Here is a 20,735-nt window from a genome sequence, read left to right on the forward strand (position 1 = left end):
GCCAGTACTGCGCAAACGTTTATTAAACATTATATGTCCGCGGGTGGTCTTGTGCAGTGCTCTCTTGGCACTGTCAACTAAAGCGAACACTCAGAAGACGCGCACCGTTTGCCAGTGCAGTGATTGCAGAATGTTTTATTTTTTTTGTATACTCGCCAGACTGGCGAGTGGTCTTCATGAATCACTCGCCAAACGTAAAAAATACTCTCATTTGGCGAGTAAAGTGGCCTAATTTCCTCCCCTGGCCCTGATCATGGTTATTTTGTTGTTAAAGAATAGTGCAAGTTCTTCACACTTAACCGTTGATGACTGAGGAGGTGTAGGGGCAGTGTTGAGTAGTAGGTTAATAGTGGAAAAAAGGATTCTGGAGTTTCCAGCATTTTCTGTAATGATTTTAGAGAAGTAGTCTTTCCTTGCTAAGCGGATGGTTTTATTATAAGCAGTTAAAGCATCTTTGTATATATCACAGCATGTGGTGGTTTTTGTTTTTCTCCATTTTCGCTCTGCTGCACGACATTTCCTTTTTTCTTTGTTGACAGCATTATAGTTCAGCCAGGGCGAGGCTCTGGTTTTTTTCTTTTTCATTTTTAGTGTGGCGACAGAATCTAATACAGATGACAGTGCATCATTGAGATTTTCTACCATTTCATTTAGAGAGCTGTCATGATTGTGTGGTTCATGTAATCTGATAAGATTAATGAACTTTGATTCAGCCTTGTTGTTTAGGAGCCTCTTTTTAACTATGATTTCTTTTTTTGTTTTAGTAAGGGTTATTTGAGTATCAAAAAATATACAGTGATGGTCGGAGACAGGTAATTCAGTTATTGAGACATTTGTTATGCTTAGCCCAGTTGTTGTTATAACTAAGTCTAATGTATTTCCAAGCTTGTGAGTTGCATTTGTTATATGTTGTGTTAGGTCAAAGCTATCCAGTAGATTTTCTAGCTCTATAGTTTTGGAGTCTGTTTTCTTATTAAAATGGATGTTCAAGTCTCCATTTAGGATCACCTTATCATATCCAGTAACACATAATGAGATCAGTTCAGAGAGCTCCTGTATAAATATTGGTGAGTGTCTGGGCGGTCGGTAAATCGTGACAATAATGATTGATTCTGTTTTCAGCTCAATGGCAAGATATTCCATCGACATGAACTCGCCTAGTTCCGTGATTCTAAACAAGAGTTTTGAGGAGAAAATTGCTGCAACTCCGCCACCCCTTCTATTTTTTCTGGGTATTTGATAAAAATTATAGTCTGGTGGAGAAGCCTCAATCATTATTGATGTAGCTATGTCATTATTTAGCCATGTCTCTACTAGGCAAATGCAATCTAAGATATTTTCTTTAATCAGATCATTTACTAAAAATTTTATTATTCAATGATCTGACATTTAGGAGGGCTAATTTTATTAGCTGGACTTCTTTAGAGGAGGTCTGCTTTGGCTTGACCTTGATGGCTTTGAGGTTAATAGCAGGTGAACGCATTGATGGTGTATATCTGTTATAGCTTTTACCATGCCATTGGCTGGTTAAGATTACCGGTATGTTTTGAAAGATGGCATGGTGTTTGTACTATTCATTTAATACACTTTTTGGTGCTAGCAGATTGTCCATCTCCTCTAGTGCATGATGAGCTGGTTTGATTAGCGCTCTCGGGGACATTTGATCAAGCGGGTTGCTGGTGGCCATGATGACCTTGTCTGGGGACAGGACGCCTTGTGCTCGTGCTTGTATCACGAGTTTGATGCCCTTGGAAGTCACTAAGGCATGACGTAGGTTTGCTGCTAGAAACTTCGAACCAAGGCGGTTTGGGAAGAATCCATTCCTCTGAAAGCGTTCAGGATTATTCCAGAACACATTAAAATTGACAATGAAATTCAGTCCGTGTGTAAGACAGGCAGATTCTAACCATGAATTAAAATTTAGGAGTCGACTAAAGGCTTCTTGTCCTCTGCAATAGCATGCAATTAGTCCACTGATGGATACATCCTGATATTTGTCTAGTGTGTTCATTAAGCAAGTGAAATCCTCTTTCAATGTCTCTGTGCCCGTTTTCCTTCGCAGGATGTCAAACGATCCAGAGTGAATGACAATTTTTGTTATGTCTGGCCCGATGAGTGTTGGAAGTATTTTGGTCAGCTCCTTCACAGATGTGTTTTCTAGACATCGATTTTCTGTGTTTGCCATTTCCACGTACCTTGTTGTGGAATCTCCAATCAATATGCAGTCTGTTTTCTGTGTGAAGTTAGTATTTTTCTTTCCAACAGTTCTGGGGCTGTTTGTTTTTGGATTAGGCCGAGTCTGCCGGTTCTCACCACAGTCTTGTGGCCTTGGTGAAATAGCCTCGCTAGCTGTACCACTAGCCTTCTTAGTAGCCGGCATGTTAATGTTAGTCTCGTACCTTCGGCGTCGGCTACTGCGACGCTCTCGTGGCTCTGTTTTCCTCGTCGTCTCATCGTTAGCGTGTGCTCTGATGTGCCGGCTGTTTGCTTCGTATGCTTGTTTCCGAGAGTAGGTTGAAACTATTTCCTGGCGGTACCGGGGGTGAGGTCCTGGTTTGTTTATTTCTCCTTTTATCCTTGACGGTGGTCCACTGCTTTGGTTTAGCTCCTTGGTTGTGCCAAGGACCGTCTTTTGGGTGGTGCTGTTCTGTAGCTACTAGCATAGGCCAGGTCTCAATCATGGTATTGTTGGCTATATTTGTAGTAGCTTCAAAAATAGAGTCAAGGAGTTGCTCATCCTGCTGTATTTGGTACAGGGTAGAAACCCGAGCCTCCAGCTCTACAATCCTCATACTCATCTTCAAGCAGTTAGTACATTCTGTGGGAGAGCCGAGTCCCGGCATCTTCCCTTATTTCCTGTCTTTTCAGGTTAGGCTAAGCTGAAGCTAAGCTAGGTACTTAGCTGGTGGTGGTGGTGGTGGTGATGATGATGATGGTGGTGATGATGGTGGTGGTGGTGATGGTGGTGGTGGTGGTGGTGATGGTGGGTCACTCACTTCACAACTGGGGTCTTTATGAAATATCATACAAGAGAGCTGTCCGTCGCTCTCTCCTAAACGGGGCAGCTTCTGTCGCCCCGGAGATGTCCGTTTCTCTCCCCTACACGGGGCAGTTCCGTTGCCCTGGAGCTGTGCTATTACTCACACGACCAAACCACTGTCGTCTTCCGTCTCGTTAAAACTCAAAATAACAAGGAAAACCTTCCTCGTATTTCATAAATATCCTTGCCTTCCGACATAGTCCTTTGTGTGTAGCTGATAAGACGGCTCGCTATTCCTCCCACGGAGAATCTTGCTACTCGTCCTTTCGACTGTGGTAAAAAATCTGAAACATTGACCTAGAACTAATAGGAACCCAAGGAGGACAATAACACTACCTTAGGCATACTGCACCTTATGTGGATACTGTGACACTGTGAATAATGTATATTTCAGTTAGTTAGATAGTAAATTATAACACTACCTTATGCATACTTGCACCTTATGTGACACTGTGAATACTGTGAATATATATTTCAATTAGTTAGATAGTAAATTATATTGACCTATTTGTTTACACTGCTTGTGTTGTTTTTACTACCTGTACCCCCCCCCCTTCCCCCATGCTGCTATGATGCCTGAATTTCCCCAAGGGGATCAATAAAGGAATATCTTATCTTAATAATAATAATAAAAAAATAATAAAAAGAAATGTTGAAGTACATTTTTTTATAGACATTCAAAGCTTCGTTCGAATATTTCAATCGAAGCTTCGAATGTTAAAAAATTACATTCGGTACAGCCCTACTCGTTATTGGCGGCCAATAACAAGTATACTCGTGATTGGCGCAGAAAGTGTTAAAGGAAAACTCCAACATTTTGGGAAATTAGCTTATTTGCCATCTACCCTGGAGTTAGACAAGAAGATACATACCTTTTTTCTTATCTGTGCATGGAGTAGGAAGACACTGTTAGCCTAGTCACTGGAAGTAGGTTGAAGTGCAAACCTAACTTTCACCAATCTTCACTTACAAAAATAATAATTATATATATAAAACGTTACTCTTGATCAAACAAAGATGAATGTCCCTATTGGGATTAATAGTGCAATAACTTGCTTTTTCACCAAACTTCACTTAAAACAAATAAAAGGTGCCTCTGTTACAAAATGACAGGTAAGTGAGAGTTCCAGTTGTCGAGGAAATGAGACGGAGAATTGTTTACTCTTCAAAACAGGTTTAACTCTTTATTTCAAGAGCACAAGAGTAATTAATATACACAAAGAGAGTTGGGTCAGCATTTGTCCAAGCGGTCCTGCCCGTAGTGTCAAGTGAAGCTCTAGCAAATGACAAGAGACGGAGCATACCAAACACATACCAAACATTCCAGCGTGTCAATTAGTGACAGCTAGTCTGACAGTCAGTGACAGCACCCAGGTGTGACAGACAATTAGTGCGAGACAGCAAATCAGCAGTGACATACAAAGTGAACCCAAAACAACAGGAAGTAAACCAGACAGACAGTAGGATACTATCCTAAGGAGGATAGGACCCAGAATGTTACAGTATCTCCCCCCGACGAACGGCACCTGACGTTCACCTAGGGGCCTCGGGATAGGGCTGGGCGATATGACGATATTATATAAATATCGGGTACAGTTCATTAACGATACACTTTTTCAACGTATCGTGGATATCGTGATGTTTTGCCCAAGAGGATTGTGTCGCGTCAATCTGTCCACACGTTACTCGTTCATATCTCAGCCCGTGCTGAGATATGCCCATTCCGCGGTCTGTTAATAAAGTTTTCAATCAGACAGATGTATGGAAAGGCTTTTATTATAACATTCGTTGTAGTAAAATCATTATGCCTCATTTAGTCATCCTGTTTAGCACTGGTCTCCTACTCGACGGCCGCGGGGAGCTAACGTTAGTAGCCTTGTTGACGTTGTTCAGCCACAGGACATTCAGGAAGTAAAAAGCTAGGAGCTTGCCGATTGGTGCTAAGAACAGCAGGGCGGGTGCAAGCGCTGTGACGTAATTGGCAGACTCGACTGTCAATCAAAATTATATGTTTCCGTCAGAATGAATGAGTGAAGACTTTGTTAAAGGGTTGCAGAATGGGTACAGTACAGGAGGATGAAGACCAGAAAAAGACTTTCGACTTTTTTACATAAGGGTCCTCCATTTTCAATTCATCAAAACATTTAGAGACATACATATATACAGTAGTTTCATTAAAATGCTATTGATTGATTGATTGATTGATTGATTGATTGATTGATTTAAAACTTTATTAACATATTGCAGAATGGGTACAGTACAGCTCAATACATACAATTGTTAAGGGGATGCAGACCAGAGAAAGACTTTAGTCTTGTTTACATCAGGGTCCCCCATTTTCAATTCATCATATTTCATATCTAAATCATATAATATCTCATTGCTAAATATATGCAATATATAATCTAATAATCTAAATCTAATATATAATATAAAAATGCTAAATGCATGGGTATTTTATTTTGTCTTTAATGTTAGCTTGCAAAATCAAATACTGTCTTGGTAAGCCTCATAATGAATTGTTTGGGGTAAAAAAGAAAAACATCGTGATGTGTATCGTGTATCGCCGAAAGGTCAGAAAATATCGTGATATCATATTTAGGCCATATCGCCCAGCCCTACCTCGGGATGCAGCCGCCGGAAATCATCGATCAGGCTGGGATCTAAAATGTCCCGTTGAGGCACCCAAGAACGCTCTTCTACCCCGTACCCCTCCCAATCCACCAAGAACTGAAACCCCCTACCCCTCCGCCTACAACTCAGGATTCTCCACACCGTATAGACAGGCTGACCATCAATAATGCGGGGCGGAGGAACCGCAGGAAGTGGCGGGGACAAGGGCGATGAGAGGAATGGCTTCAACAGGGACACATGAAACGTCGGATGGACCCTCATAGAGGCCGGAAGGCGTATCCTGTAAGCCATAGGATTCACCCGACGCACCACTTTAAAGGGGCCTATGAAGCGAGGAGCCAGCTTCCTGGACTCCACCCGGAGAGGGAGATCACGGGTGGAAAGCCAAACCCGCTGTCCCGGACGGAAAACCGGAGCCGGACGACTGAGTCTTAACCGAGGCCTTCTGCAGCGCCGTCCGCACCCTGTTCCACGTCCTGCGACAACGAGCCACATGTGCCTGGGCCGACGGCACCTCCACCTCCTGCTCCTGTTCGGGAAACAGAGGAGGTTGAAAACCATATTGACACTGAAAGGGAGACATACCAGTAGAGGAGGAGAGGAGGGTATTATGCGCATACTCAGCCCAGGCCAACCTCCTACTCCACGTCGCTGGACACCCAGCAACGTAGCACCTCAGAACGCCCTCCAGATCCTGGTTGACGCGCTCCGTCTGCCCGTTCGTCTGCGGATGGAACCCAGACGACAGGCTGACGGAGGCGCAGAGGCCGCGGCGAACGCCTTCCAGAACCTGGAGGCGAACTGAGGACCCCGGTCAGACACAATATCCACTGGAAGCCCATGGACCCGAAAGACGTGCTGCACCACCAGGTCAGCCGTCTCCCGAGCCGAGGGGAGCTTGGGAAGGGGAATGAAGTGGGCCGCCTTGGAGAACTGGTCCACCACCACCAGGATGGCAGTGAACCCATCCGATAAGGGAAGGCCGGAAATAAAATCCAGGGATATGTGCGACCAGGGACGCTTGGTAATAGGAAGCGGTCGGAGGAGACCCGCCAGTGCACGGCGAGAGGTCTTACTGCGCGCGCACACCGGACAGGCCGCCACAAAGGAGCGTGTATCCCCCCCCTCTGTCGGCCACCAAAACCTCCTACGGATAAACTCCAGGGTTCTGGTGGCCCCAGGGTGGCCGGTGAGAGAGGATGTATGCGCCCACTGCAGCAGGCACGAGCGTGCCGCCTTGGGCACATACATCCGGCCCGGAGGACCCCCACCGGGATCGGGCTCCCGTGCCTGAGCCGATCTTACCACCCTATCTATGCGCCATGACACGGGTGCCAAAATCAAGGCCTGTGGAATAATAGGATGGGGCTTCTCCTCTCGACCCGGAAGATCAAACTGACGTGACAGGGCGTCAGGTTTGACGTTCTTGGAACCGGGTCGATAGGAGATGGAAAATCGAAATAGAGTGAAGAATAACGCCCACCTGGCCTGGCGAGCGTTAAGGCATTTAGCCCCTTGGATGTAAGCCAAGTTCTTATGGTCAGTCCAAACAATGAAAGGATGTGCCGCCCCCTCTAACCAATGTCTCCATTCCTCCAGTGCCAATTTGATTGCCAACAACTCCCGATTACCCACGTCATAGTTATGCTCGGCCGGAGACAGCCGGCGTGAAAAGAAGGCACAAGGATGCACCTTACCGTCCTTTAAACACCTCTGAGAAATCACCCCTCCCACCGCGGTGTCGGAGGCATCCACCTCCACAATGAACGGAGCCTCTGCATCGTGACGGATTAGTACAGGGGCGGAGGTAAATCGACGTTTGAGGTCGCAGAAGGCCGACTCTGCTTTAGGCGACCATTCAAAGCCAGGGAGAGAGGACTTAGTGAGAGCTGTTAATGGATTGACTAAGGCGATAAAATTGCGAATAAAACGCCTGTAAAAATTTGCAAAGCCCAAAAAACGTTGTAACTCCTTGAGCGACGAAGGCCGTGGCCAATCCAAGACTGCACTCACCTTGGCTGGATCCATGCGAAGATCACCCTTCGTCAACACAAAGCCCAGGAAGGAAACGGTGTCCGTGTGAAACACACACTTCTCTGCCTTAACAAATAGTTGATGCTTAAGGAGACGTTGAAGCACCTCACGAACGTGCAGTTGGTGTTTCACCATATCGCGAGAAAAAATTAGGATGTCATCTAAGTACACAAACACTGACACCCCAATTAAATCCCGCAGCACGTCGTTGACCAGGGCTTGGAAAACTGCCGGAGCATTAGCTAAACCAAAAGGCATGACCAAATACTCATAATGCCCATTAGGAGTATTAAATGCAGTCTTCCACTCGTCTCCTTCTCTAATCCTGACCAAGTTGTATGCATTACGTAAGTCAAGTTTAGAAAAGACCTGTGCCCCCTGTAAGCACTCAAAGGCGGTATCCATGAGGGGCAAAGGGTAACGGTTCTTGATGGAAACGTCGTTCAACCCCCTATAATCAATGCACGGCCGCTGACCCCCATTCTTTTTTGCCACGAAAAAGAAGCCAGCGCCTGCAGGGGATGTGGACGGTCGGATATGCCCCGCGGACAGTGCCTCTTGAATGTAAGTTTTCATGGACACTGTCTCAGGGCGAGAGAGAGAGAGAACATCCGCCCACGGGGCGGAGAAGGACCAGGTAGAAGATCAATGGGGCAGTCGTAAGGTCTATGAGGCGGTAGTGCATTAGCACGCGTTTTACTAAAAACGTCCGCCAGGTCAAAATAGACCGCAGGCACACCTGCTAAATCAGGGTTGGGAGATAATACAGAATCTGCAATGTTCACCGTCATCCTGGAGAGAGACAAAAGAGGGGGGGGGGGAGGGGTGGATGAACTCTCGCCAGCGTCAGCCCTGACGCCGCTTCCCATGGAGAGTTCACCCGTAGCCCAATTAATCAGAGGTTTATGCATAACAAGCCAGGGGTGACCTAAAACAATGTCAGAGTGAGGAGACATGACAACCAGAAATTGCAAATACTCCCCATTGTTACCCGCCACCTGAACCCACAGTTGCCCAGTGCGCTGAGTAATAAGTCCACTGCCAAGCGGTTGACCGTCTAACGATCGGACAGGGATGGGTACCTCTAGAGTCTCTAAGGGAACCCCCCACTCTAGAGCCACCCCCACATGGATTAAGTTGCCCGCAGCCCCTGAATCCACCAAAGCCCTGGTCGTCTTAAAAGAATCCCCCCACCCAACAGTGACATCAAAAAATGAAAAGAGAAGTGCCCACCTGCTAATACCTTCCCCATGTCTAGCGGGCCCCTCCGTTTCCCGAGCCCCGACAGGTGGCGAAACAATGCCCCGTGCGGCCACAGCGAAAGCAGCGCTTCTCGTTGACCCGCCTCTGCCTCTCCGCATCAGAGAGGCTCAGAGCTCCCAGCTGCATGGGCTCGTTGTCACCCCGGTGCTCTCTCATGGGCTGGTATGCCGGTCGTTCGACACCAGAAGATGGGCGGAAGAGTACCTGTGACGAAGCCTCCCTCTCGCGCTCCGTCTCTCGATGCCGATTGTCCATTCTTATGGCCAGGTTGATCAGGTGGTCCAGGTGCTCGGGTAGCTCTCGTGTTGCCAGCTCGTCCTGCATGCGAACGGAGAGACCATGCAGGAAGTGGACACAGCAGGGGATCTCTGACCAGGCCGCCTCTCGAGCCACAATGCGGAAGTCAATGGCGTAGTCTGCTACAGCGCGAATGCCTTGCCGGCAGGACATAAGTCGACCGCCGGCTTCGTAAATGGAAATCACCCTGGAGGTATCGAATACACAACGTAACTCCAGGGTGAAGGCATCCGCGCTGCGGCAGACCGCAGACCCACTCTCCCATTCCGCTGTAGCCCAACTGAGAGCACGGCCTGTGAGGAGGGTTATGATATATGCTACCCGAGACACATCACTGGGAAAAGTATGAGGTTGTAATTGGAATATGAGAGAGCACTGGGCGATGAACTCACGACAGCCTGCTGGAGCCCCTCCATAACGATCCGGTGGTGGCAGGCGTGGCTCCCGGTATTCCTCCCGATCCACCGGATACGCCAGCTCTCCTTCCCCGCCGATCGGTGACGCTCCCGATGTTGATCTCCTCGCAGATGCTGCACCAGCGGCTGCCTAGCGGGCCTCGTTCACCGCCGCTAACGCTGTATCAGCCGTCTCTTGGGATGTCAGCGATAGGTCTCCCAGTCGACCCAGCTCAACTCCAACCGCCATCTGTCGATCCATCAGAATCCTTAGCTGGTCCCGCAGAGCTACGATCTCCTCGGTGGAACTCATGGTATGGCTAGAGCTTAATTAATTGGGATTAATAAAGTGCAAACTAACTTTCACCAAACATCACTTTTTGTAAAATAAAAGGTGACAAAAAAAAATACTATTTGTTCCCCCTTTTTTAATCAATTTTAATTTGTCAAAATCGTCCTAAATCATTAATTCGAATTAATCGATTAAATCGATTAATCACCCAGCCCTAATTGCAACCAATAACATGGGCATCATATAATAATAATAATAATAATAATAATAATAATAATAATAATAATAATAATAATAATAATAATAATAATAATAATAATAATAATAATAATAATAATAACTTTATTTGTATAGCACTTTTCATACAGAGGTTGCAGTTCAAAGTGCTTCACAACAGTAAAAAATACAGGCATAAGCGAGCATAAAAAGATAGACAGGTAGAATCACAGTGTTTCACATTAGGATCTAGCATCCCAATAGGCTCTCCGCTTACAGTTTTCAGTAACACAAATAGTAAAAATAGTTTAAAATGATTCAGTTTAAAAATGGTCAAAAAACTATAAAATAGAACGGACATAAAAAATACAGGCATGAGCGAGCATAGCAAGGTATGGCAAATCAGTGTTTCACATTAGGATCTAGCATCCTAATAGGCTCTCTATTCAGTAATACAAATAATCAGTGTTTCACATTTGGATCTAGAAAATAATACAAAATAGTTTAAAATGATTAAGTTTAAAAATAGTCATCAGTAAGAAGTAAAAAGTGCAATAACCGACACATGAATTTGATAGGCAGTGTATAAGAGTAGGCAGGGTAAGAATAGTGCAGGTAAATACAAGTTGTGTCAGGATATCCCTGATGTTTCCTCTTGCCACTAGGTGGTAGCAGATATCTATCAGTGAAATGCCTGAGCAAAGAGATAGGTTTTAAGCTGTCTTTTAAAGATGTCTAGCGAGTTGGCTTCCCTGATGTTTTGGGGTCGTTTGTTCCATAGTTTTGGGGCATAGTTGATAAAGGCTGCATTACCGATCCTCTTTTGACTGCTTCTGGGAGCCTCTAGTAGTCCAGCAGCTGATGATCGCAGTGTTCTTGCTGGTGTGTAATTTATTAGAGTGTTGGCAATGTAGCTAGGTCCCTGTCCATTTAGAGCTTTGTATGTAAGGAGAAGGACCTTAAAGTCAATTCTAAATGTTACAGGAAGCCAATGTAAAGCAGCTAAGACTGGACTAATGTGCTCTCTCCTTTTGGTTCTAGTTAGCAGTCGGGCTGCAGAGTTTTGGATTAGCTGAAGCCTCTCTGTGGTTTTCTTAGGGAGACCTGTGAAAAGTGCATTACAGTAGTCTAACCGGCTAGATATGAATGCATGAATTAGCTTCTCAGCATCGTTCTGATTAATAAATGGTCGTACTTTTGCTATATTTCTGAGATGGAAGAACGATGTTTTTGTCACTTTGCTAATATGAGAATTGAAGTTCAGTTCTGAATCTATGATAACCCCAAGACTAGTGACCTCAGATTTGATCCAAGGGGTTAGTCCCCCCAGGTTCTTTATTAATGTTTCTTTTTTAGTTTTGGAGCCGATAATTAGAATTTCAGTTTTGTTCTCGTTTAGTTTCAGGAAGTTCTTACTCATCCATTTATTTATTGCCAGTATAGCTTACATCCTGGTCCCTGCTGGGACGTACCAACTGAACACACCACTGTGGAGGGTTATATACAAATCCTAGGTTGATTTGATTTTATATACATTTTAAGGCTTAAGGAGCTGATTGACTGTCTAGTTCCTACCTCAAATACTTTTCTCTTATTTTGCACATTTTCAGTAAATATTTGATTGAAATTGAAGTTTCATCTGGTGATTATTTGAGTGATTGTTTCATATTTAGGTTATATAGGATGCCATGTCTACATCATTTTGGTTGTTTATAGCACAATAACATCTGATTTAATGTGATGGAAGAAGTGAAATGATAATTGAGTAAATATTTAATTTACCACAGCTAGAGCTGCCGCGGTATCGGTATTACCGCGGTATCGCTGTTACATCATGCCCACCGCAGCGTTGGGCTGGATACCGGCATCACCGCTGTTTTTTATTATATTATTATTATTATTACGCTCTCGTTGGGCTTGCGGCTCTGCAGATATACCCTACTTCTCTGTCGAGATTCCAAGCGACCCTATTGGGTACCAGAAAAGTCACATGAAACACTGCAGACCACTGATTGGTCAGAAGAGATACGCGTCACATGCTTGGAGCATCTTGCAGTGCTTTTACTTCCTGAATCTCAGCCATCACAACACGGCTAATAGTACGTTAGCTCCCACCGGAGACCGGAGTGGATTACCGACGCCGTCGCTCCTCAGGGAACGAGGCATAATGATTTTACTGCAACGAAATGTTATAATAAAAGCCCTTCGTTCTATACACTTGTCTGATTGAAAACTTTATTAACAGACCGCAGAATGGGTACAACTCGGCACGCTCTGAGCAAAGAAAGGAACTTAGATATTAATTGAGTAACGCTTGCCTTGCTATGTGGTCCGGTAAATACGAACGTGTAACTATACTAACGTTAATGCCACAAATCGAATGCCTTTGTAATCATAAGTAGTAACGTTATAATAATAAGAAGAAGAAAGGGTCGGGGGGGTAACCGGCGGGCGCGACACCGAGGGGAGACTTCGAATCCGTGTTTCACTTTTAATAACGAATGCGTGCATGCCGAATCCCAAACAATATTCATGCTGCAAAGTCATCCTCTAAAGATAGACATTTAGACTAGAGGCAGGCTATATGCTATATAAAGAGTAGACTACAAAAAAAATGCATTCAAACTTTTTTTTTTTGTGTGTGTGTGTGCGGTTATTACCGCGGCGGTAGGAAATATTTTGCAAATGTGTGCGGTAAGGAAAACATCAATACCGCGGCAGCTCTAACAGCCGCATAAAATGCTTGAAAAGTGCTTCAATTTTGCTTTGGAAAAGGTGTAAGAACCCTGCAAATTGCATGTGTCCGGATGGCAGAATTCAGTACTGCATCTACAAAACCTTCTGTTTAATTATCTTCCCTTTATTCATTTGCTTAGATTTGTTGTACACGTGATCTCAAGAAGGTGCTGAACGAGCTCAGTCTTTCATGTCTGGTAATTTTTAGCATAGTGTTATTGGGACAAATCATAATTTATATTCTCCTTGTTTAATCACAATTTACTCAAGCCTAGTAACTAGGGGTGTAACGGTACACAAAATCCACGGTTTGGTACGTACCTCGGTTTTGAAGTCACGGTTCGGTATTATTTTCGGTACAGTGGGGGGGGGGAAGAAATACAAAAAAATAATTGCTTCATTTATATATTTATTTAACTGTATTAAACAATATAAAACGAATTGGCCATAATTTACTGAGCAAACTAATGCTTACTGCTGTAACCTACTAAAAAGTAAATCTGAAGATTATTATATAGCAGTCGTGGACAACTGTAGCGTGTGCTTGTTTATACAGAGCCCCTTTCATGACTGTGATGCAAGCCCTGCTTGAATACAGGGGCAGGGCTTGCATCAGTCACGAAAGCTGGTGGTATGACTTGCTGGCTGAAATACGGACGAGAGGGAACTAGGTAGCGGGGCTCTATTACTTTTAACATGTGCTTAACCCCAGTGTTCTCTACAACAGAGTATGGTTGCAGATCTGCTGCTATAAAAACACCTATGGCGTTTGTTATTGCTTTGGCCCGGTCTGAATTAATAGCGAGATGCTGCTTGAATGTCACAGGGAGCTGGGTTTGCACTAGGATCTGTTTCTTCCGTGTACCAGTGATATTCATATTCGGGTGATGCCGTTTCAAATGCGTGATAAAGTTTGCAATAAAGTTGAACAATGACATAGCTCTGGCTTGTCAGTTAGTATTGACTCGCCATACTAAGGCTAATATGCTATGCTGAATTACAGCTCTCGTTCAGTGTAGCTGCGCGCTGCGTGGAATGAACAAACAACATCCGGTTAGTTGTGCACGTTCTATTTGGGCCGGGGGGATTTAAGTTCTGCAAAAAAAGGTTCTGTACCGTTGCAATCGTTCGGTGCACAGCGTGTACTGTACCGGAGGACCACATTGAGGCGGTACAGTACGTATTCGCGTACCGTTACACCCCTACTAGTAACAGACACAATATTTCTGACACTGGGAATACATTCCCTGAGATCCATAGATACCAAGAACATGCAAATGGACCTTGTAGAAGTGGAGCAATCTACATACCACAGCACTCGCATAACTATAATAATACATTTACTCCCTACTGTCTTACACTACCAGACATCTTACACTACCCTTCAGTGTAATGCAGAGCACGTTGGGATAATGCTTGGTAGAATTAGGTATTTACTATTTAGCTAACATTAGTTGTAGGCTTGGGCGGTATAATTTTTTTCATACCGCCATACCTTACTGACATAGTACCCCGGTATGGGTATTATGACGGTATGACTTTCATTTTCATCAGCCGGGGGGGGGAGGGGGGCAGAGCTAAGTTAACAATATACTCGTTATCACCATACATAACACTTATATTGAAACATGTTGACATTAGGGCCGTTCTTTCAACCTAAAAGTGCACTTTCTTCAACCTCAAACCTAAATTCCTTAGCGACCGTGTTGCCAGTAAACAAATCAGCGCGCACATTCGAGACACACAGATATGAAACAAGTCATACGGAACAAATAACGTATAACGGAGGCTGAGATTAGAGCAATGTGAGTCACAAACTCACGAGAGTAGTACACAACTACACATACAGACGCATTAAATTGATTCTGCATTGATTAAGTGATAATCAAAACCCAGGTTAATGCAGTAAAACCCATGTAGTGAATCGCGAAGCCAATACGCGCACACACACACACACAGTCGAACTGGAACGGTTTACCAAACATACACTCCACTCCCAGCATTCATATCTTATATGAATATCTTATATCCCATCCAGCGTTTCCGTTAGCCGGTAATTACCGGTATTTGACCGGCAAAATCTGTTGAAGTCCGACATATTTAATCTCTCCGGTCTTAATGTCTTAAGAGTCTAAGTGTAACTGGTCTAAGGCCACCCTCTTGAATGTCGTCGTGTATGGGAAGTGAAGAGACAGTTGTGGCCATTCATTGTTTATTTCTCCTGTTGAAACATCCCAGATAGGCACATATTAACATTGGCCAGCAGATGGCGTCAACAGCTTACATAGGCTCCTCCTCGTTCAGGCCAGACTGCTCATTTTGAATCATACATTGAAATATCACATTAAAATAAAATACACAATGAAATAATACAAAATAAACAATAAGACATCTCAAATTACCTGTTGAAACATCCCAGATAGGCACATATTAACATTGGCCAGCAGATGGCGTCAACAGCTTACATAGGCTGCAATGGGAGAAATATGTCACACTGTCAGGACGAGGCCTACACAATTTGCCCAGCCATTACTTCTAGCTCAACCACATGTCCTTACAACAGTTCGCCACCACAACTAAACCACATTACAAAAAGTGCACAACTGTTCATTATTGCATAGATACCATTACATACACCCCGGTTCATTTGCCCGGTAACTTATTTACAAAATGTAAACCATTAATACGTTCTTTTAAACCAAGGATATGTTTAGAGACACTGAGCAACTCTCACCTCCTCCTCGTTCAGGCCAGACTGAACAGGAAGGGGCGCGCACCAAAGTAAATACGTCACTTCGGGAGGAAGTGACAAACTCAAAATAAAAGACTTTGAGAATAAAAGATAAAAATAAACAAATTAAAATAAAACGTGAGGGAGGGATTCTTTGTGGAATACATATTAGTATATCTTATATATACCTGCTACATACTCCCCCCCCCCTGAATTCCGCTAAAATCCCGAACCTACAGGACACACTAACTGGGACCTCCAACACTACGTCAGAACCGGCACGGGTTTACCTGAAGATACATATCTTCAGAATCAGCTAGAAGCTACCTGTCAAACAGGTTCAGAGAAAACAAAAGGGTGTACAGTCCTATGTTCCTCCTAGAATCACTCGGTGCCTTGTACACCAAACCACCCGGCCTACTCGAGTCCCATATCCTACCTGTGAGCACATGCAGTAACACTACTTACAGTGACACATTGCAAGACTAAAGTGTACACAGACTAAACAAATATGCACTGACTACAGCAACTACAGTACACTGCCCATTGACCTAGACAACGTCGGTTTCTACGGTGTGAGCTAACTGCAGCCGCTACAGTACACTGCCCTGCAAAGGCTAACCGCAGTCACTATAGTATACTGCCCCTTGACCACACGGTGTGAGCTAACTGCAGCAACTACGGCCACCTGCCCTGCAACCTAAACACCTAAACACTTAGATACAAACACAGGACGTGGAAATCAAGGAGCGTGAAATCAAAAAAAATAATTGGCCTCTGCACAAAGCACAGAGTTCCCGTGACATGACAAAGAGTTCCCGACTCTGTATACTGCAGGGCACCAGCCCTGCCCCAAGCAGAGAGTTCCAGTGGTTCGACAATAAAATTCCAGGCTCTGCACGCTGCCATTTTACCACACCACCGCAACTGTTGTCAAACAGCTAACCAAATAACAATCAACAATCCCACATCCCCAATTATACTATTTACATGTATCAAAATCACCATCAGAAAAAATTATGAACCCCCCTCTACGACATAGGGATCCATCTTCCTTCTCTCACTACAAAACGAGCTATCAGGAAAGAAGGGAAAAAAATTATATATATTCCACTAATCACAAAAAAAAATCTCCAAATGCTTCAGCACCTTTAACAAAACAGAAAAACAAAAACTGACCACCAGTCCTTTCCAACAACTCAACTGTCCTCTTTTTTCAAAAAGAACACGATGTACTCTTTTCTAGAAAGAACACAATGTCCTCTTTTCTCTTCTTAGAAAGAACACGATGTCCTCTCAACTGTGACAGTCACTTCGACACAAACCTCCCAAGGGAACTTTATTTTCTTCTTCTTCCTCCTCTTCCTCCGACCTCCGATGATCAAGCTGGCCTTGACCCTCATTGCAAAAAAAATTTATTTTAGTGATCACAGCATCTTTCTTCTGTTCTTCTGTAGTTCTGTTCGACGACCTCCCGGTGACCAAGCTGGTGTTGGTACTTGCGTTGTCCGGGTCATCGGCACCACTGTAACTGGTCTAAGGCCACCCTCTTGAATGTCGTCGTGTATGAGAAGTGAAGAGACAGTTGTGGCCATTCATTGTTTATTTCTCCTGTTGAAACATCCCAGATAGGCACATATTAACATTTGCCAGCAGATGGCGTCAACAGCTTACATAGGCTCCTCCTCGTTCAGGCCAGACTGCTCATTTTGAATCATACATTGAAATATCACATTAAAATAAAATACACAATGAAATAATACAAAATAAACAATAAGACATCTCAAATTACCTGTTGAAACATCCCAGATAGGCACATATTAACATTGGCCAGCAGATGGCATCAACAGCTTACATAGGCTGCAATGGGAGAAATATGTCACACTGTCAGGACGAGGCCTACACAATTTGCCCAGCCATTACTTCTAGCTCAACCACATGTCCTTACAACAGTTCGCCACCACAACTAAACCACATTACAAAAAGTGCACAACTGTTCATTATTGCATAGATACCATTACATACACCCCGGTTCATTTGCCCGGTAACTTATTTACTAAATGTAAACCATTAATACGTTCTTTTAAACCAAGGATATGTTTAGAGACACTGAGCAACTCTCACCTCCTCCTCGTTCAGGCCAGACTGAACAGGAAGGGGCGCGCACCAAAGTAAATACGTCACTTCGGGAGGAAGTGACGAACTCAAAATAAAAGACTTTGAGAATAAAAGATAAAAATAAACAAATTAAAATAAAACGTGAGGGAGGGATTCTTTGTGGAATACATATTAGTATATTTTATATATACCTGCTACATAAGCACAATTTGATTATTTGAATTGTATTAAAATAGGCTCAAATTAAATAGCCTATGCGATGAACGAAACAATCATTACATTTGTTTCATCGTTGCTTCTAATAATGACAACGACGTTGTCAGCGAGAGCTTAGTGCTGGGTGTGCGAATGCATGTGAAGCTGCAGAGCCGGAGCAGCAGCAGCACAGTGCAGTACTCCAATTCAGCCATTGGCAATTCAGCTGTTGGGTGGGGGGCGCTGCTGTGCGGTCCCCAGAAAAGAGCCAATAACAGCTGAATCTGCTGCTCTGCATCGACATACTCTCGCAAATAAGTCATTGGGAGGTGGAGAGAGAGTCGTCACGCAAATCCACGATAATGTTGCCGTCTCTCTGCCAAATTTCTCAGTTCTTCGCTTGATATAATTAATACAAATGTCCAATATAACGGAATTCGTTAGCTCATAAAAATGTGATTATAACAGACTGCCGTTTACAGGGCTGTACGCTAAGCTTTTTCACTAGGGGCACACTTGCCCCTAAATGAGAAATTTAGGGGCAAAAAAATTTTTTTAGGGGCACATTTTTAAATAACAATTTTACCATTATTTATATCGATTGTTTTTGATTTAAAAAAAAATAATTGTTTTTTATTTTATATCTTTTTTTTAATAAAATATATATATTATATAATCATACTTGTAGTTGTATTATCTGCGAGACATCGCCACCACGCAACAAGTCAAAATGCTCGCTATATGCAACCAGCTCCACTGTCTGTGTGTACTCGAGTAGCCTCCAGCTACGGCCAGGATTCTCCGGAGCTGCAGCTGGTCCCTATACTGTAGCCTCCAGCTACGGCCAGGATTCTCCGGCGCTGCAGCTGGACCCTATTGACTATATTCAGCGTGCCCTCAGCTCGAATACGCATCGACTCAGTGTTATAAGACATTGATATCAGGAGCTATCTGAACTATTTAGTTTAATGGGACCTTTCGTTTTGAACAGTAAGCTAACGCGAGCTATCATGCACTACTAGACTTGCTGGACAGCATTTGTTGATATCAGTAGCTAGCCGGCTGGCAGGCTCACCGAGGTCCCAGTGTCCCACTAGAGACTAGTGTTTACAACAGCCACGGGTGCGGGAGGAGCAGCAGACGCCGCAGCTCTCTCCGTGTGTCTGAGTTCAGCTCAGTTCGGCTCACTATAGGAGGTCGAACGCGTCGAAAATATGAAGCAATACTAACTTTACTTTTCTTCATAGCTAAATCAGACAGTCAGCCAGTCTATCAGAGTGAGTGCTCAGTCGATTGTTCCCGCTGATCATACCTGCTGAGTGCTCACTGCTCAGCTCGCGTGAGTGGCGTCATCACACGCCTTGGATAATTTAGGAGTGAAATGCGAATGCAAGCTTGAAAGCACTACTCGCAAGCCCGCCCCCAGATAATATTTACCAATCGCAACGGCCAATTAAAGGGGCAATTCGCGACCATCTCGTCGCACTGTACAGCCCTGGTTTATTAATGTCGGGCGACTGCCCACAGACACCTATTTGATTTAAAGTCGGCAGCAGCACGGAGTCTCTGGACTTATTTTATTTGGAATATAATGACTTTATACGCAAAAGTAGCCTAGTTTTAAGTAAAAATATTATAAATCTACATGCCTTGATGATGTCATTCTTTTGTTTTGTTGTCATTCTTTTGCCTATCAATTGTTTTTAAGCTCAATAAACTCTGACCGGAATTTCTCTCATTTGACCGGTAGATTGAAATCTACCGGACACTGAGGCCGGCAACAATTTTTTCGAACAGAAACCCTGATCCCATCATATCTTATATCCCAGCAACATAACATAACTTACTTACCCAAACAACGTGTCCCTGAGTCCACTCATGCACGAATCCATTTCAAAACATTAGAAAAACGCTCCCTTTCCCGATTCCTCAATCATCCAATGTCTGGAAGTTAGTGGACCCATGGTCCATCCATTCAACCTTAATAAACGGACTGCCACCGGTCCATAACCGCATTCTATAGAAGAATAAGTCTTTATTTGCAGATTAATACACACGCGAGATGGAAGACCCACAGGAACACAGGCGTGGCTCTGCTGAGCTCTGATTGAGAGAGGGAAAGACAGACTGCCCTGCCCTCTGCTGGCGCGTGCTGTGCACTACAACCATTGGCGCACAGTCTGTGATGTCACAGTATTGAAAATTATACCGACGGGATTTCGAAATACCCTGGTATACCGTAATACCGTCATACCGCCCAAGCCTAATTAGTTATATTAGATGACTAGGGGATGTCTTTTGTAGCCAGGGGAGCAGCAAGCTAATGCCAAAAGCGGACGTTGGACTGTCTGACTCTGTTTACACTTCAGGGTCACGTTAGATAAGGAGGATACTAAAATTACATCAAATTAGACAAATACACTGCCAGCAAAGCAAAGATGAAGATGCTTATTTGTCAATAAAATACTGAAAACAAAACATGCAGACAGACAAGCAGCTCTAAGGAGGCAGCGCTAGAAAGCAGTAGTTTGTTTACAAAGATGTGTAAGAGAGGAGCATACAAATGTATTTGCCCCCCCCCCCCTCCACACAAAACAAGCATGTAGAAAAGACGAGCAAGAGACAAATTGGGAGCAGAGAAACCTTAAACTTTGTTTACAGACTTTATGAAATTACATATTTTTGCAAAAGTAATGAATGAATGAATGAATGAAATAACTTTTATTTAAAATGGACACCACAGCAACATTGGACCAGTCACAGTGGACAGACCAGATCTGTTGT

At 43.9% G+C, this 20,735-nt stretch overlaps 1 protein-coding gene across 1 annotated transcript in view; it reads left to right on the forward strand.

Moving 5' to 3' along the window:
- Nucleotides 1-20,735, forward strand: part of LOC311231832 (uncharacterized protein) — a gene marked incomplete at its 5' end in the record, with an annotated part of 63,115 nt that overhangs the window by 34,636 nt on the left and 7,744 nt on the right. The window lies entirely within an intron of this gene.

This window comes from Notolepis coatsorum, assembly GCF_963971535.1.
Source record: "Notolepis coatsorum genome assembly, chromosome: 7".
NCBI classification, from domain to species: Eukaryota; Metazoa; Chordata; class Actinopteri; order Aulopiformes; family Paralepididae; genus Notolepis; species Notolepis coatsorum.